Source organism: Peromyscus eremicus, chromosome X (genome assembly GCF_949786415.1).
Source record: "Peromyscus eremicus chromosome X, PerEre_H2_v1, whole genome shotgun sequence".
Classification (NCBI taxonomy): Eukaryota; Metazoa; Chordata; class Mammalia; order Rodentia; family Cricetidae; genus Peromyscus; species Peromyscus eremicus.
In genome coordinates this window covers 49,668,781-49,686,018 of record NC_081439.1, presented here as the reverse complement: position 1 = coordinate 49,686,018, position 17,238 = coordinate 49,668,781, and the positions used below count along the sequence as shown (strand labels likewise).

General features: G+C 40.9%; 1 pseudogene; it reads left to right on the top strand.

Annotated features, from left to right (window-relative positions):
• The first annotated feature begins 16,742 nt into the window (after positions 1-16,742).
• On the top strand, positions 16,743-16,927 carry LOC131899916 (metallothionein-2-like; annotated as a pseudogene).
• Positions 16,928-17,238: the final 311 nt, after the last annotated feature.

The window sequence follows — 17,238 nt, the reverse complement described above, 5'->3', positions numbered from 1 at the left end:
TAATCTCCTTATGTTGTCTTATTGCTCTGGCTAGAACTTCAAGTACTATATTGAATAAGTATGGGGAGAGCAGACAGCCTTGCCTCGTTCCTGATTTTAGTGGAATTGCTTTGAGTTTCTCTCCATTTAATTTGATGTTGGCTGTTGGCTTGCTGTAAATTGCCTTTATTATGTTTAGGTATGTTCCCTGTATTCCTGATCGCTCCAAGACCTTTATCATGAAGGGGTGTTGGATTTTGTCAAATGCCTTTTCAGCATCTAGTGAGATGATCATGTGGTTTTTTTCTTTGAGTTTGTTTATATGGTGTATCACATTGACAGACTTTCGTATGTTGAACCATCCTTGCATCCCTGGAATGAATCCTACTTGATCATGGTGGATAATTGTTTTGATGTGTTCTTGGAGTCTGTTTGCCAGTATTTTATTGAGTATTTTTGCATCAATGTTCATGAGGGAGATCGGTCTGTAGTTCTCTTTCTTTGTTGTATCCTTGTTTGGTTTAGGAATCAGGGTAATTGTAGCCTCATAGAAGGAGTTTGGTAATGTTCCTTCTGTTTCTATTGTGTGGAACAATTTAGAGAGTATTGGTATTAACTCTTCTTTGAAGATCTGGTAGAATTCTGCACTGAAACCATCTGGTCCTGGGCTTTTTTTGGTTGGGAGACTTTTAATGACTGTTTCTATTTTGTTAGGGGTTATTGGACTATTTAAATAGTTTATCTGGTCTTGATTTAATTTAGGTATGTGGTACCTATCCAGAAAATTATCCATTTCTTTTAGGTTTTCCAGTTTTGTGGAATAGAGGTTTTTGAAGTATGACCTGATGATTCTCTGGGTTTCATCAATGTCTGTTGTTATGTCCCCCTTTTCATTTCTGATTTTGTTGATTTGGATGCTCTCTCTCTGTCTTTTGGTTAGATTGGATAAGGGCTTGTCTATCTTGTTGATTTTCTCAAAGAACCAACTCTTTGTTTCATTAATTTTTTGTATTGTTCTCTTTGTTTCAATTTTATTGATTTCAGCTCTCACTTTGATAATTTCCTGGCGTCTATTTTTCCTGGGAGACTTTGCTTCTTCCTGTTCTAGAACTTTCAGGTGTGCTGTTAAGTCACTAGTGTGAGATTTCTCCAGCTTATTTATGTGGGCGTTTAGTGCTATGAATTTCCCTCTTAGTACTGCTTTCATAGTGTCCCATAGGTTTGGATATGTGGTGTCTTCATTTTCGTTGATCTCTAGGAAGTCTTTAATTTCTTTCTTTATTTCTTCCTTAACCCATTGGTGATTCAGTAGGGTATTATTCAGTTTCCATGAGATTGTAGGTTTTCTGTAGTTTTTGTTGTTGTTGAAATCCAACTTTAGACCATGGTGGTCTGATAGAACACAGGAGGTTATTCCAATTGTTTTGTATCTGTTTAGATTTGTTTTGTGACCAAGTATGTGGTCGATTTTTGAGAAGGTTCCATGGGGTGCTGAGAAGAAGGTATATTCTTTTTTGTTAGGATAGAATGTTCTGTAGATGTCGATTAAGTTCATTTGAGTCATGACATCAATTAAGTCCTTTATTTCTCTGTTAAGTTTCGATTTGGGAGATCTGTTCAGTGGTGAAAGTGGGATGTTGAGGTCTCCCACTATTAATGTGTGGGGTTTTATATGTGATTTAAGCTTTAATAATGTTTCTTTTACATATGTGGGTGCCCTTGTGTTTGGGGCATAAATGTTCAGAATTGAGACTTCATCTTGGTGGATCTTTCCTGTGATGAGTATGTAATGCCCTTCTTGATCTCTTTTGATTGATTTTAGTTTGAAGTCTATTTTGCTGGATATCAGGATGGCTACACCCGCTTGTTTCTTAAGACCGTTTGATTGGAAAGTCTTTTCCCAGCCTTTTATTTTTAGGTAGTGTCTATCTTTGAATTTGAGATGTGTTTCTTGTATGCAGCAGAAAGATGGGTCCTGCTTTCGTATCCATTCTGTAAGCCTATGTCTTTTTATAGGTGAATTAAGTCCATTGATATTGAGGGATATTAATGTCCAGTGATTGTTCATTCCTGTTATTTTTTGGTGGTGATGTGTGTGTACTTTTCTTCGTTGGGGTTTACTGCTGTGGCTTTATCTATTGCCCGTGTTTTCGAGGGTGTATCTGACTTCCTTAGGTTGGAATTTTCCTTCTAGTGCTTTCTGTAGGGCTGGGTTTGTGGATAAATATTGTTTAAATCTGGCTTTGTCATGGAATGTCTTGTTCACTCCATCTATGATGATTGAAAGTTTTGCTGGGTATATTAGTCTAGGCTGACATCCATGGTCTCTTAGTGTCTGCATTACATCTGTCCAGGTCCTTCTGGCTTTCAAAGTCTCCATTGAGAAATCGGGTGTTATTCTGATAGGTTTGCCTTTATATTTCACTTGGCCTTTTTCCTTTGCTGCTCTTAATATTCTTTCTTTATTCTGTACATTTAACTGTTTAATTATTATGTGGCGAGGGGACTTTTTTGGGGGGTCTAGTCTATTTGGTGTTCTATAGGCTTCCTGTATCTTCATAGGCATTTCCTTCTTTAAGTTGGGAAAGTTTTATTCTATGATCTTGTTGAATATATTTTCTGTGCCCTTGAGTTGGTATTCTTCTCCTTCTTCTACCCCTATTATTCGTAGGTTTGGTCTTTTCATGGTGTCCCAAATTTCTTGGACATTTTGGTTCATGACTTTGTTGGCTTTAGTGTTTTCTTTGACTGATGAATCTATTTCTTCTATTGTATCTTCAATGCTAGAGATCCTCTCTTCCATCTCTTGCATTCTGTTGATTATACTTGCATCTGAAGTTCCCAATCGTTTTCTCAGATTTTCTATTTCCAGCATTCCCTCTGTTTGTGTCTTCTTCATTTTTTCTATTTCCCTTTTCAGGTCTTGGACTGTTTCCTTCATTTGTTTCATTGATTTTTCTTGATTTTCTTTCAGTATTTTATTGTTCTCTTCCAGGACTTTATTGATTTCTTCTAATTTGTTTGCCCTTTCCTCTAGTTGTTTACAACGTTCTTCACATTTTTTTTGTCTTTTCCTCTAAACGAGCCTCTAGCTTCTTCATGATGACATTCATAAGGCTATTTTCTTCTGCTTCTTCCAATTTCTGATGTTCAGGTCTAGGTGTTGGAGGAGGGCTAGGGCCTGGTGATGCTGTATTGCTATTCATTTTGTTGTATGTGTTTCTGCCTTGACGTCTGCCCATCTCCTTGTGGTTCGTTCTTGGCCTTATCCGCACACTTGGTTCAGACAGAGCTGACAGATTCAGGAAGTCTCTCTCTTTTGTCCAGATGGGAGCTCCCTTGTCCAAATTGGAAGTCCGGGGCAGGATGGGAGCTCTTGTCCAGAAGGGAAGTCCGGGGGAGGATGGGAGCTCTCTTCTCTCTCTCTCTCTCTCTCTCTCTCTCTCTCTCTCTCTCTCTCTCTCTCTCTGCTCCAGACGGGAAGTCCGGGGCAAGATGGGAGCTGTGCTTCAGAAGGGAAGTCCAGGGCAAGATGGGAGCTGGGGGCCGGCCTCTAAGTCTCAGGAAGAGGCTTGGGGCTCAGGCGGATGGGCGTGGGGGCAGGGCTTGGAGACTGCAGGGTCTGCCAGGGTCTTGGAGAAGGGGATCCTTCCCGGTGGGGCTAGAAGGGAACCTGCCCGGTGGCCAGAACCTAGGGCCAAGTTGGACAGGTCTTCCCCGGAGTGGCTGGTGCCCAGGGATGAGGTCTGGGGCAAGCTAGGGCACTCACCTGTGCTTCAGAAGGGAAGTCCGGGGCAAGATGGGAGCTGGGGGCCGGCCTCTAAGTCTCAGGAAGAGGCTTGGGGCTCGGGCGGATGGGCGTGGGGGCAGGGTGTGGAGACTGCAGGATCTGCCAGGGGTCTTGGAGAAGGGGATCCTTCCCAGTGGGGCTAGAAGGGAACCTGCCCGGTGGCCAGAACCCAGGGCCAAGTTGGGCAGGTCTTCCCCGGAGTGGCTGGTGCCCAGGGATGGGGTCTGGGGCAAGCTAGGGCACTCACCTGTACTTCAGAAGGGAAGTCCGGGGCAAGATGGGCAACAGTTCCATTTTTAACACAAACAATTCCATAATACAGTTCCTAAGTCATCACCATTGATAGAATCTGTATGTATAAGTAAATTCAAAATGGTTTCATTGCAATGAAATCTCTCCTGTCCATCCTATTTCTTAAGTCTGAAAAGTTAAAAAAAATAATAATAATAAACTCTTGTACCAGCCTTCCAAATAGGAAGAAACGTTTCTCACAACCAAAAACTTTTTGTAGTTAAAAATTCTAGTTCAAACAAGCATCTGCAACTTTTGTTCTCAGGCCAGAGGCACTTTCAGTTACAGCAGTATTTTATGGCAGTCTTTCCCAAGGAACCTTTGCCTCAGGAAAAGAGCTATTAGCTCCACAAGAGCTGGTTGGTACAAAGTCCTTTCAAAAGATACTTTCTTAAAACTAGCAAACAGAAACTGCAGAGCTTTTGCTGCTAGCTCTGTTCAAGCTTTTACAGATTTTACAGTCCCGGTCTATCTGTGCCTCCCATAACTGGGCTGTTCCCAGAACCCCTGTGTCCTGAGGCTAGAGAACTCTCAATCACCTCAGGCCACATGGACTTAAGATTCCTCCAACTGCTACTAGCTGAACCATGACTTTCCTACAGCAACCCTGGCTCTGGGAGGAAACCCAGCCACTGCCAACTTCATTTTCCTTGGGTTCCATTACCTGTTTACTGGCAGCCCAGTGCTCAGCAAACTGGGACCTGGAAACCTCTGTATGCTGTCCTGCTTGGACAACTGAATGTAGCCCCAGGGCAATTCCATGGTTCCAGCCATGCCCTGCTGCTGGGAGCTCAGACTGCCTCAGTCTCAGCAGTTCCTGCAGAGCCCCAGTCTGGCTGTTCAGCCTGGAGCACAGCTCTCTCCTCCATAGCTCCCTGGACTCCAGTACATCTCAGCTGCTCGGCAAGCACTGACACCACTTCTCTGCCCATGGCAGCAGTCTGATCTTTGCAGTCCCCACTGCTCACTGCTACTTCATGTTCACCTTTCCCGTGGCACAGCATCTCTGCTGGGCTCTCCAAGCTGCTGCATACCATTCACCTCTCTCGAGGCTTAGCGTCTCTACTCTGCTCCTCGCTGTGGCTGCCTCTTGGCAGAAAGCTTGCAGACCCTCACTTTTTGAGCTGTCTTGGGTGTCTGCCACCTGTGCTGCAATGATGTTCCTCGGGTCTCAGCTGTCGGTGCCTGGCTGCTGATGTTTGTGCTGGCTCTGGTGTCCACCATTGTTGGTGGCTTCTGGAGCTTCTGAAGCCATTCCAACTGCCAAGTTTGCAGTCTGCTATGGATGCTGCTTTCTGCATCCCAGGTTGGGAAAACCTACTCTACCCTAAGTTTACCTAAGCCTTCACAATGTCTCTATACCTAAAGCTTATTCTACTCTACTATTCCTAAGCCTACCCAACATCCTTATGCCTAAAGCTTATTCTACTCTAATATATCTAAATCTACATTCCTCAAACTAAACTTAAGACTTACTTTACCAGCAAGAGAGAAATATAGACAGAGAAACATAGACAGAGACAGACACTTTCTGCAGCCTCACTTGGGCATCTTTCAGCCTCTCATGTTTACTCCTGAGAATAAAAATTGTCCCCTTTATTTTTTTTCTACAAAACCAGACTAGATTAAATGCTTCTCACAGGTCTAGTTCCCCACTTTCGCCAAGTACCTGGTTTGTCCCTGTTAGTGGTGCCATCTGTGGGGGGGTGCCCCCATTTGACAACCAGGGTACTCTTGAGCAGGGAGAAGTGAGGAATATGTAGATAGAAATATAGAGGAAAGAGATAGACAGAAACACAGGATAGCCTCGAGAGGGTCTGGGTCAAAATCCACCAGCCCAGAACTTTATTCAAAAGGGCTTTTTATAACAATTCCAGAGGGGGCAAAAGACCTCCCTCTTTCTAGATACAGCCAAGTATAGACTCTTCCAAACACCTGGTACCCATACCCGTGGTCCAATTATCCCCTCATGCAGTCCTGCTGGGTAAAGCCACTAGGAAACTTCAGTGGGCTCCCATACTCCCCAGAAATACTGGTTTTGGTGGCATGGGAACAACTGCAAGCCTGAAGGAGTCATGGAGAGCTGTTGAGGCTTGGCACTGTGGGAGGCCTGGAAAGGTCACTGACTGGTGAATGTGAAGCCTCAGTTTGAGTGGAGACCACAAAATTGAAGTCCCAGAGAGAAGGTGAAGCTTGACACTGTGAGGACTGGGATGAAATACCTGAAGAGAGCCCAGGAAATGCTATTGGTGAAGTTACAGTGGAGATCCCAATATGTTGAAGATGCCAGGATCATGAAATGACTATCAAGGACAGTGACAGGTATGGACTGGAGCTTGCCTGAGCTTAGAAGACAAACTGTTTGTACTGTGGACAGCAGCAATGGAGAATTGGTGCTGCTCAAACCCTTTTAGAGTCAAGAAGACTGTGAGTGAATCCAGATGTTATACACTGAGTTGTTTTCACTGTTTTTGCTCTGATTTGATGGCGACCATGCTCAGTTCTTCCATCTTAAAATAAGAATTATGTAACTTATTTTTTACTTTACAAGAGCTCCCAAAGTTGAGAGACTCTGAGTTTTAAAGCGACCTTGGATATTTTAAAGAAACTGAACTTTTTAAGTGTTTGGGATTTGTTAAGACTCCAGTACTTTTAAAGCTACACTATGCTTTATATTGTGATTTAAAGATCTTGGGGATGTCCTTAGATACTTTTTGATTGCTGTGATAAGACACCATGAGTTAGGTAACTAACTTCTGGAAGAAAGACTTCATTTGGGGCCTACAGTTTTAGAGAGTTAGAGCCCATGACCAATATGGCTGGGAGCATGGCAGCAGGCAGGCAGTCACACATGGCTTTGGGGCAGTATCTGAGAGCTTACATCTCAATAAAAGCACAAGGCAGTGAGAACTAATTGGGAATGGCATGGGCTTTGAGTCCTCAAAGCCCACTGTGGTACTTTGAAAGAAAATGTCCCCCAAAGGGAATGGCTCTATTAGGAGGTGTGTCCTTGTTGGAGGAAGTGTGTCACTGTGGGAGTAGTCTTGGGGGTCTCTTTTGGTCAAGCTTCACTCAGTGTGAGAGTCAATCGACTTCCTGTTGCCTGCAAGGTGTAGGACACTCAGCTATTCCTTCAGCACCAAGTCTGCCTGTATTCTGCCATACTCCCTGCCATGATGATAATTGACTGAACCTCTGAAACTGTAAGCAAGCCCCCTCAATTAAATGTTTTCCTTATAAGAGTTGCTGTGGTCATGGTGTCTTTTCACAGCAATAAAAAAATCCTAACTAAGAGAGATGTTGGTACAAGAGACTATGGTATTACTGTGATAGGCCTGGCCATGCTTTTCTTTAGATTAGTATGGAGTTTGGTACTCTGGGTTAGTAAAGCAGTGGAATGCTTTAAGCACTGCCTAATGGGCATACTAGTAGGAGCATGGAATACAATGGTGCTGATAATGATATGAAATGTCAGGAGCTGGCTCAAAAGATTTCAGAGAAGAATTTAGTATGCTGCCTATAAATAGTTCTTGTGATATTTTTGTGAAGGAAGTGGCTGCCTTTTGCCTTTGTTTGAAAAGTCTGCCTGAGGCTAAAGTGAAGAGTTTTGGATTAATTCTGTTGGCAGAAGAAATTTCAAAAGAGCCTATTATAGACTCTGTCATGAAGATATTAATGGTAACTCTAAGGAAGATTTATAATGAAAAGGAGCATGCTGAGCATAGTAAATTACAGAATGTAAATTTTGAGGAGAAAAACAACACCAGGAAGTGGAATAAAGCTACATTCTGTGTTCAAGGAGATAAACATTTTAAGAAACAGAATAAAGGGAGTGGTGACCTCAGGGCAAGATCCCACTCAGCTAAGTTCCCAACTTGTAAAAAGGAACTAAAGAAAAGGTTAGAGACAGGTGTGGTGGGGCATACCTTTAATTCCAGCACTGGGAAGGCAGAAGCTGGCAGATCTCTGAGTTTAAGGTAAGCCTGGTCTACAGAGGAAGTTTCAGGAAAGCCAAGCCATGAAAGGCATAAAGCTAGTGAAGATGTAATTTAACAAGGGGGCCATATTCCATCTCCAGCAAGCAGCAGAACATGATGGCTTTGACCATGTGGTTCTGGCTTTAGAGTTATGGATAGAAGAAAGGATTTAAGAAATAAAACCACTGAGGACAGACATGTGCCAGGGGTATCCCTGAATGGAGGCCTATTAGAGAGGTCATTGTATAAAGCTGTGAAGTAGAAGCCTGGATTGCCTTGGAGAACCTCAGCTGTGAGTGATGCCAGAGTCATGGGATACCTGCTGAGAAGAGCAGCTAACAGGGAGTAGAACCAGCCTAAGAGAAAGAAATGTGTTGCAATCAACAAAGCTGGACAGAATTGAAGATGTGAAAAGTGTTTTAACATCATATATAGAGATGCAGAGTTTGGCGTTTGCCCAGCTGATTTTCGGTCTTGCTTTGGTCCAGTATTTCCTCGATATGCTCCCTTCCCTACATTTTGGAATGGTAATGTATATCCTGTGCCATTACATATTGGAAGTATGTTATCTGTTTTTTTTTATTTTGATTTTATAGGGAATTACAGTGAAGAGATTGCCAAACATCTCAGAAGGGACTTTGGACTTTGACGTTGAAACAAGTTTGAGACTGTTATAGATTATGGGGGCTTTTGAAGTTGGACTGAATTCATTTTGCATTTTGATATGGCTATAAGCCTTTTGGGGACAGGGAGTAGAATGTGGGAGTTTGAAAGAAAATTACCCCCAAAGGAGGTGTATCCTTGTTGGAGGAAGTTTGTCACTGTAAGGGTAGGCTTGGAAGTCTCTTTTGCTCAAGCTTCCATCAGTGTGACAGTCAGTCAACTTCCTGTTGCCTGCAACATGTAGCATTTTCAGCTCCAGCACCATGTCTGCCTGCATGCCACCGTGCTCCCTGTCATGATGATATTTTTCTGAACCTCTGAAAGTGTAAACAAGCTACCTCAATTAAATGATTTCTTTATGAGAATTGCCATGATCGTGGTATCTCCTCACAGCAATAAAATCCCAAACTAAGACACCCTCCCCCAGTGAAACACCTCCTACAACAAGACCACACCTCCTAATCCTTCCTAAACAGTTCCACTAACTAGGAACCAAGTATTCAAATACATGAGCCTATGGAGTTCATTCTCATTCATAACTCCACATTCAACTCACTAGTCCCCATAGACGCATGGCCATATCATAATGCTAAATTAATTTAGTTCCACTTTAGTAAATGTCCCAAAGGCTTTCACAGTCTTAACATAGGTTAGAAATACAAAGTTGCTCCTGCAACTACCCAAGCCCAGAACTAGGTTTGTGAGTTGACCCAGCCCAACATCCATCTCATCTATGATTTGCTTGAGCATGTAAAGGAGCGGGTCCTGAAGACCCAAAGCTTGCAGGATCTCCATGACACAGAGCAACAACAGAATATCCAAGAAGAATCCTCTTGAGGGCCCAGCATCAACAGCGTAGCAGAAACAAGAGGCCTTGAACCAGACCAATGACTCTTACAACAAACACTTGCAAGTAAAGATATAGGGATGAAAGGATTTATTGTGTGATTCACTGTGTCACACTATAGCTTCTATGACAAGATTTTTCCGTTTTACTTTTTTTCTCTGAAATATTTTCTTTGGGGGAGGGGATATTGCAAGGGTAGAGGACAGATATAAAGGGATGGAAAATGAGTGGGATCAAGCTGCATGACGTGAATGAAACAAAGAATAAATTAAAAGATAGTTTTAAAAAAATCCAACATTGATTCTGAGACTCAAGGTAATCTCTGATTCATAACCACCTATAAAATATCAAATTACATACTTCTAAAATGTATTTGCACAGAATACACATTACCATTCCTAAAGGGAGGAAGGAGAGCATACTGAGGAGATGCTGGACCAAAAGTAAGACTGAAATTCATCCAGACAAACTCCAAATCCTGTAGTTCCATGTTGGATGTTAAAGGGCCCAGATGGCTTTTAAGATCTCCCACCCACTCTTGCAGTTTTTCTTACTGTAACAAACATACTTTTTTCTCTGGCATTGATCCCACTCCCTCTGTGCAGTTATCCCAGGAAGGTTATCCAAGCCTCTGTCACCTGAACATCCTGGAGTCTCTAAAGCAATCCAAGCTTCACTGTCACAACTTCATGCAATGGACTCTCAGGGTTTCAGTGCAGGGAGTCTCTTGTCACAAACCTGACTTCAATAGCTCTCCTTAACCACAGATAAAGATTCCACAGTCCCTTTACTCATGGATTTTTCATGACTCTTAAGATGGAAATATGTGGCCAACCACTGCCAAGATCAGCTGCCCCATTGGCAGGTAGCCAGGTTCCTTCAATAATTACATTTGTTTAAGTTTTGATTTGTTGTTCTTGTTTAGGAGCAGAAAATTCCACAGACTACCTTCCTTTTTAGGAATTGTGAAAATTCCTTTCACAAGTTGCAGGATTAGCAGGATGTGGTCTTGCCCTGAGGGTACCCCTCCCTTTATTCCATTTCCCCATCAGGCCTTTCCTTATTTCTTTCAACACAAGCCTTGACTCCAAATTTAATTTCCTGGTTCTACTTTTCTCTTACAACTATACATTTTGCATTTTTTTCATTTCCTGCTATTTTTCATTATAGAACAGCATGAGAGTGATTACTAGTAACCACACAACAGAGTCAATATTGAGCTTGTAGGTAATCTCAGAATTGTCTCAAGACACCCCGAGACCACATTCTCAGCACAAAGGAGATTTATTGTCTTGAGGGACAAAGGGCAGAGAATAAGAGACAAAGACAAGAGATAGAGGATGAGACAGGGGGAAGGAACAAGGGAGAGAGGAGAAAAGGGGCAAGAGAGAGGGGGAATGGGTTATTTGTTGAGGTGTGGGGGCAAAGGACTGCTCCTGAATAGAGAGGAGACAGACATGGTCCATAGGCAAATGGCAGTTTATAAAGGTAAAAGGGGAAACTCTGTGTTTGCATGAGGTGATGTTTAGTTTTGATTGAGGATGTTAAGATGACCCAAAGGGGCCTTTTGATTGTTGAACTTCAATACTTTGATAGCTGGACCTTGGTAGTCAGCTTCAGAAGGAAGAGTATCCAAATAAGGGAATAGACCTTGATGGCTAGCTTTCGGGATGATGTAATCTCATAGTTTTTAGTAAGGTAGAGAGAATGGGGAAGGAGGGCAAGGCCTGCCAGAGCCATGTTTGCCATGTTTGAGCTAGGTAGAGTCCCTTCTGAGCTGTCTTGCAATCCCCTCTACCAGTAAAATTTGTCAAAAATTTTCAATTTAGCCTCACACAGATTCTTAAGAAACAGGAAGCAGGCATCCACATTCTTTGACAAATCATCACCAAATGGTCTCTAGTCCAGTTGCTAATATTGTTCCCCTCTAAAACGTCTTAAACTTGGCCTCCATTGTCCACATTGCTGTCAGCAGTACTGTCTTCAAAGCTCTCACTAGGATGGCCAGTGTCTTAGGTGGGGTTATTATTGCTGTGATGAAACACCATGACCAAAACAAGTTGGAGAAGAAAAGCTTATTTGGCTTATACTTCCATGTCACTGTTCATCAATGAAGGAAGTTAGGACAGGAACTCAAACACAGCAGGGACTTGGAGACAGGAGCTGATGCTGAGGCCATAGAGGAAGACAGGAGTTGATGCAGAGGCCATGGAGGAGTACTGCTTACTGGTTTGCTCCCCATGGCTTGCTTAGCCTGCTTTCTTATAAAACCCATGGCCACCAGCCCAAGGATGACCCCACCCACCATGGGATGGGGCCTCCTCCATTGAACACTAATTGAGAAAAGGCCTTACAGCTGGATCTTGTGGAGACATTTCTTCAACTGAGACCTCTTTCTCTATGATGACTCTAGCTTGTGTCAAGTTGACACACAAAACCAGCCAGTACACTGGCTAACAGTAATATGACTTAGTACAGGAAACAAATTATTGTTAGTTCTTAAGACAGGCCTTCAATTTTAGGGCCAAGACTATAGAATTCAAGGGCAGTTTACTCTGATGCCTATTTCAGAAGACCAAATTTCTAGTTGTAGATCATGTAAAGTCTGTTTACATGATGGTTTCCTAAACATAGTTCATCTCTGCAGGTTACAACTGGAAGAGTGAATATAATGAAGGTAACTTTTGGGTCCCATATGGGGTTGAGCTTGTGTACATTAAAGTAAGGGCAATATTTGGGGTCATGGAGCACTTTCTAGTTGATTTACTAATTTTTGTATTAGAATTTGCTATTTGTGATGGATAAGATTACTTTTATAGGAACAATAACGCTATTTCTACTTCATCTAATTTTGGTATGGCATAAGCATCTTGGAGGAGTTGAAGTAGAAGAAAAACATGATCAAAATATGTATGAAACTTTAAATAAAACTACTAAATGTGAAGAAAACTTTAAATATTGTATTTTCAATATATGTTCTACTTTTAAAAATATTCTAGTCTGTAATCATGACTCATTTTTCTCTTTACATCTCTTGTATGTTCCCTCTTGTCTTTCTCTCTCTCTCTCTCTCTCTCTCTCTCTCTCTCTCTCTCTCTCTCTCTCTCTCTCTCACACACACACACACACACACACACACACACACACACACACAAATACACACACATTCACATGTACACAGCACGTGTACACCATGGCTGAACTTTTATGGATATTTATTTGTAATATTTCCTAATAAGTAGTTGTTTGGCTTGAAATTATTTATGGATATCCATTCGCCCTGTATATGATTTTGATAAGTTCTTCCATTTCACTTTCTTGCAAGTATTTTGTTCTTCTAGTTTCATAATTTGATTGCTTGGTCCATAAATTTATATTCATCCTTTTTCTGAAAAAAATTTATTTTATTATAAATGTTCCTCAAAGTTCTACTCTTATGTATATCATATGGTTTTATAGGAACTTTTAGGTATTATTTTGGTATTATTAGACTCTATTATTGTTTTTTATAAATATAATGTTTTTTAATTCTTTGAGGATTTCATATATGTATGCAATGTGTTTTAATCATATTCCTCATCTCCATAATCCTTTCTATAACTCCTCTGATCTAACCTCTACTTCCCACCCTCTTCTCAACTTCATGTCATCTTTTTGGGGAGGGTAGGAGGAAGAATTGGTTTTCTTTATAGGTATGGTTCCTGTTTGATTGACCATGCTCCATTGGATGGTCATTTATGCACATATATCCATGCATATATGGGAAGCACGAGTTGGAATCTATGTGTTATTTTTTAGTGGGGTTGATCAAATAAGTATTTATTTCCTCCAGTGGTTCTGAAGTCATATATCTCTAAGATATATATATATATATATATGTAGTCATATATCTCTATATATAACTATATACTAGATATATTAGAGTCTTATATCTCTAAATCTAATATAAAAGTCATATATCTGTAAATCTAACAATTTCTACTTGTTAAGTCATTTTATGTCTCCATAAGTGTTGCCTGACCAGATATGATGTTAAGAATTTTCAAAGAATATGCTACATTAAATTAGTAGCTATTTGGGTAAAATTTAATACCTCAGTGTAATGGCACTCTAGCCAAGAATTAAATTCAATTGTTTTGCCTTGGGAAGATTCTCCTACAATACAAATCTGCAATTTATTAAATAGTATTGATGTACTAAAGTTGCCTGTGTATGTTTTCTTTATGATCAGCCTTAACAAACATAATGTCAGGTGTTCATTCTAAAACCCTCATACAAAATGAGAAAAATGAGAATCAGAGTGCTCAAGTAACCTTTCCAACATGTCACAGCTCGTAATTTGTGCAATGAGCATTTAAATCGAAGTTCCTTTAGATACAAACTTCAGGAATCTTCCTCCCATTCCACATTTTCCTCAAAGTTATATATTTAATTGTTAACCACTTGTGAACTTTCATCACTAAACAACTCAATCTGTTAAGAACACTGCATGCTCTTAAAGAAGGCATATCCAGCCTTGTGAATGTCAGCTTTATGGGTTTTTTGTTTCAAAATACAACTTTATTTTGTTTCAGAACCCAGAGGGACCAGTTGCTGAAAATCCATGCTCCATGGAAATTTTTCTCAGAAAAACAGAAAACTATGATTTGTGCTTTTCTATAAATTTGTCTATCCTTTTTGCTTTCTCAGAGGATAGCAAGATGATCTCAGGGATTGTCAGGCATGCATATAAGGGAAATATATATACAATCCATGATCCAACAACTAATACTTGCAAATATCTATTTTTCCATCTATCTCATGCCCAATTATGTAACCTCTTTACCAAAATATTCTTCCCCAAATTATTCATCTTAAGTTGTTTTGCTACTGTCCTTGCATAGGATCCTGTGGCTTTCAGCCACTATCCACAGTCATTTACTCACTCATTCTGTCTCCCCATCTTCAGAGTGGTACCACCACCACCACTGGATGAAGCAAATGAAATTAGAGATAGCAGGGACTATTCCTTCTATGAGCTAGGCTCTCAGTAAATGGATAACTGCTTCCTAGCCTTTACTAAAATATTTAATTGAAGCATTGCTTTATGGAGTATGTTGAAAATCACAGTATTACAATTTGTACTTCAACCTCCAAACAGAATTGAAGGAACTCAACAGGAGAAGCAAATTCCATTGTATTTACACATAGTTTTACTCTTCCTGTTGGTCCCTTCTTGGAGTTTTATTGGTCCCTTCATTTTATCAATTTTTCTTTCAGGAACTTCCTTTAGCCATCTTTAATTCTCTGCTTTCCTTTACCTGAGACTGTTTATATCAACATCCCACTCCATCACCACCACATACACGTGAAAGATTCTTCCACCATTTATTGGGACCTGGAATGACAGGATATTTTCTTGCTCTATTTCCTTTTCTGTTAACACTTTGGAAATGTTGGGCCACTTCTCTCTGGTCTCCATGGATTTAGAAATCTTCTATGAATGTACCAAATGACAAATCTTTTGCATGATCTCACAAGTTGCTGCGGATTGTTTTTAGTTCACTTTCTCTCAGGCAAAGTATGTAACCTTTCTTCTGTCTTCAAGTCCACTCATTGCTTTTCTTCTGTCATCTCTACCTTACTGCCAAATTGATCCATTTAGATTTTAAAATAACCAATCCCTTTTTAATTTTGACAATTAAAAACAAGTATGTGTCCATTGGGTTTTTCTTTGTATCTTCTTTATCTTTCCCGAGACTTCCTAGTTTTTTCACTTGTTTCAAGTATGTTCTTAGTTACTCATTTAATCAGTTTAATGATAGCTAGTTCAAAACTCTTTCTGGGACAGTCTCCACATTTTATGGTCTCAGTTCTGAACCTGTTGATTTTTTTTTCACATTTAAGTAAAGTATTTACCGGTTCTTGGCATAGTGAGTCATTTCTGTTGAATTTGCTTGTATAGGGTCTTGCTGGGTCTGCATATTATTCATGCCTTCTGCTTCAACAGACCTCTTGGGACACCATGCTAGAGGGTTAAAAAAAAAAAAGGTCATTGCTTTAATACTACCAGATAGGGGTGGACATCCAGGCTCTCCACAACTATGTTGTTATGTTGACACCAGTGGACATAGAGGTGCCACATTCCTACTGCTGATATGGCCTCTTTTAAAAGTAAGTGTACACAGAGAGAAAGAAGATTAAATTGGGTGGGTATGAAAGTGGGTAGGTTCTGGGAGTAGTTGGGGGAAGAAAAAGAATATAATCAAAATACAGTGAATGAAAAAAACATTTTAAATAAAAATTTTAAAAATTTTAATTAGAAAAATGTAGACAGGGCAATACAGCTTTATTTCCTATTGTTGCTCAACAAATGGACAAAAGATTGTCCTAGTTTACAATAGTAAACACTTAGGTCCTTTCAAATTTTTCAGGCCAGAAGTCTGGTACAAGTCTGTGTACCTAAAATCCGGGTGTTTTCTGGCTAAATTTCTTTCTGGAAGCTCTTAGGGGGAATACATTCCCTGCTCACATTGAGTTGGTGGCAGAATTTTATTCCTCACAAAGGAAAACCTGATGTCTTGTTTTCCTTGTACCTGAATGCTAGGGGCTATTATAAGATTTAGAGGCCCCTGCATTCCTTGACTCATGGTCCCTTTCTCCAATGTTAAAGACAGAAACGATGTGTCACAATTTTACCCATTCTTTTGCATGCCTCTCACAGGTTTTGAGAGCTCAGGTCTATAGTGAGAAATCCAAGGGAGTCTGCTTAAGGGGTACAAAGAGTTTATTAGGACATAAATTGAGAAGACAACTCACTAAACAGAATAGGCGAGTCATAACAGAATCCTGGAAGGCTGAGGTCCTGTCCCACGCTGCTCCTGCCACCTGAGTCAGTCCACACCATCCAAGCACATGAGGGACAGAAGAGGCCAGCGTATGTGCCTCTCAGGTCTTAAGGGTAGCCCCAAGGCCACGCCCCAGGGGCTGGTACTTCAAGGTCCTAGAGGGAACAGGTACCCACTACATATCTAGGGGTTGGTACTTCAAGGTCATAGGTAGAACAGGTATCCACTACACAGGTCACTCCAATAGATCTAACAAGATGATTCAGGAAACTCTTGTCTGTCTTAAAAGTGGCAAGAAAAGATCATGTCTTTTCCTGGCACTCCAACTTCGGTTTCTCATCACTCTTCAGCTGCCGCCTCCAATCCTCATGGACCCCAACTGCTCCTGTGCCACAGATGGATCCTGTTCCTGCACTGCTCCTGCAAGTGCAAAGAGTTCAAATGCACCTCCTGCAAGAAAAGCTGCTGCTCTTGCTGCCTGGTAGGCTTTGCAAAATGCTCCCAGGGCTGCATTTGCAAAGAGACTTCGGACAAGTGCAGCTGCTGTGCCTGAAGTGGGGGCATCCCCAGAGCTGCATGTAAATAGAACAATGTTCAGAAACATAGTTTTTTTTTTTAACAGCCCCAGCCTGTCACCATACCTCTTTCTATAAAGCTTGTAACTGATAACAAAAGCATTGACTTGATTTAAAAAAAAAAAAAGCTGCAAGAAAAACGAAAGTAACGACTTCAAGGTTACTCACAACCTCAATTCCATTTCAGTGTTTAATAATGTAACATATTAATGGGTTCTAGGGACTCGGCTGTGGACATTTCTGGGAGACATTATTTTGCCTGTCTCAGCACAGATGGTATAAGTCCTGA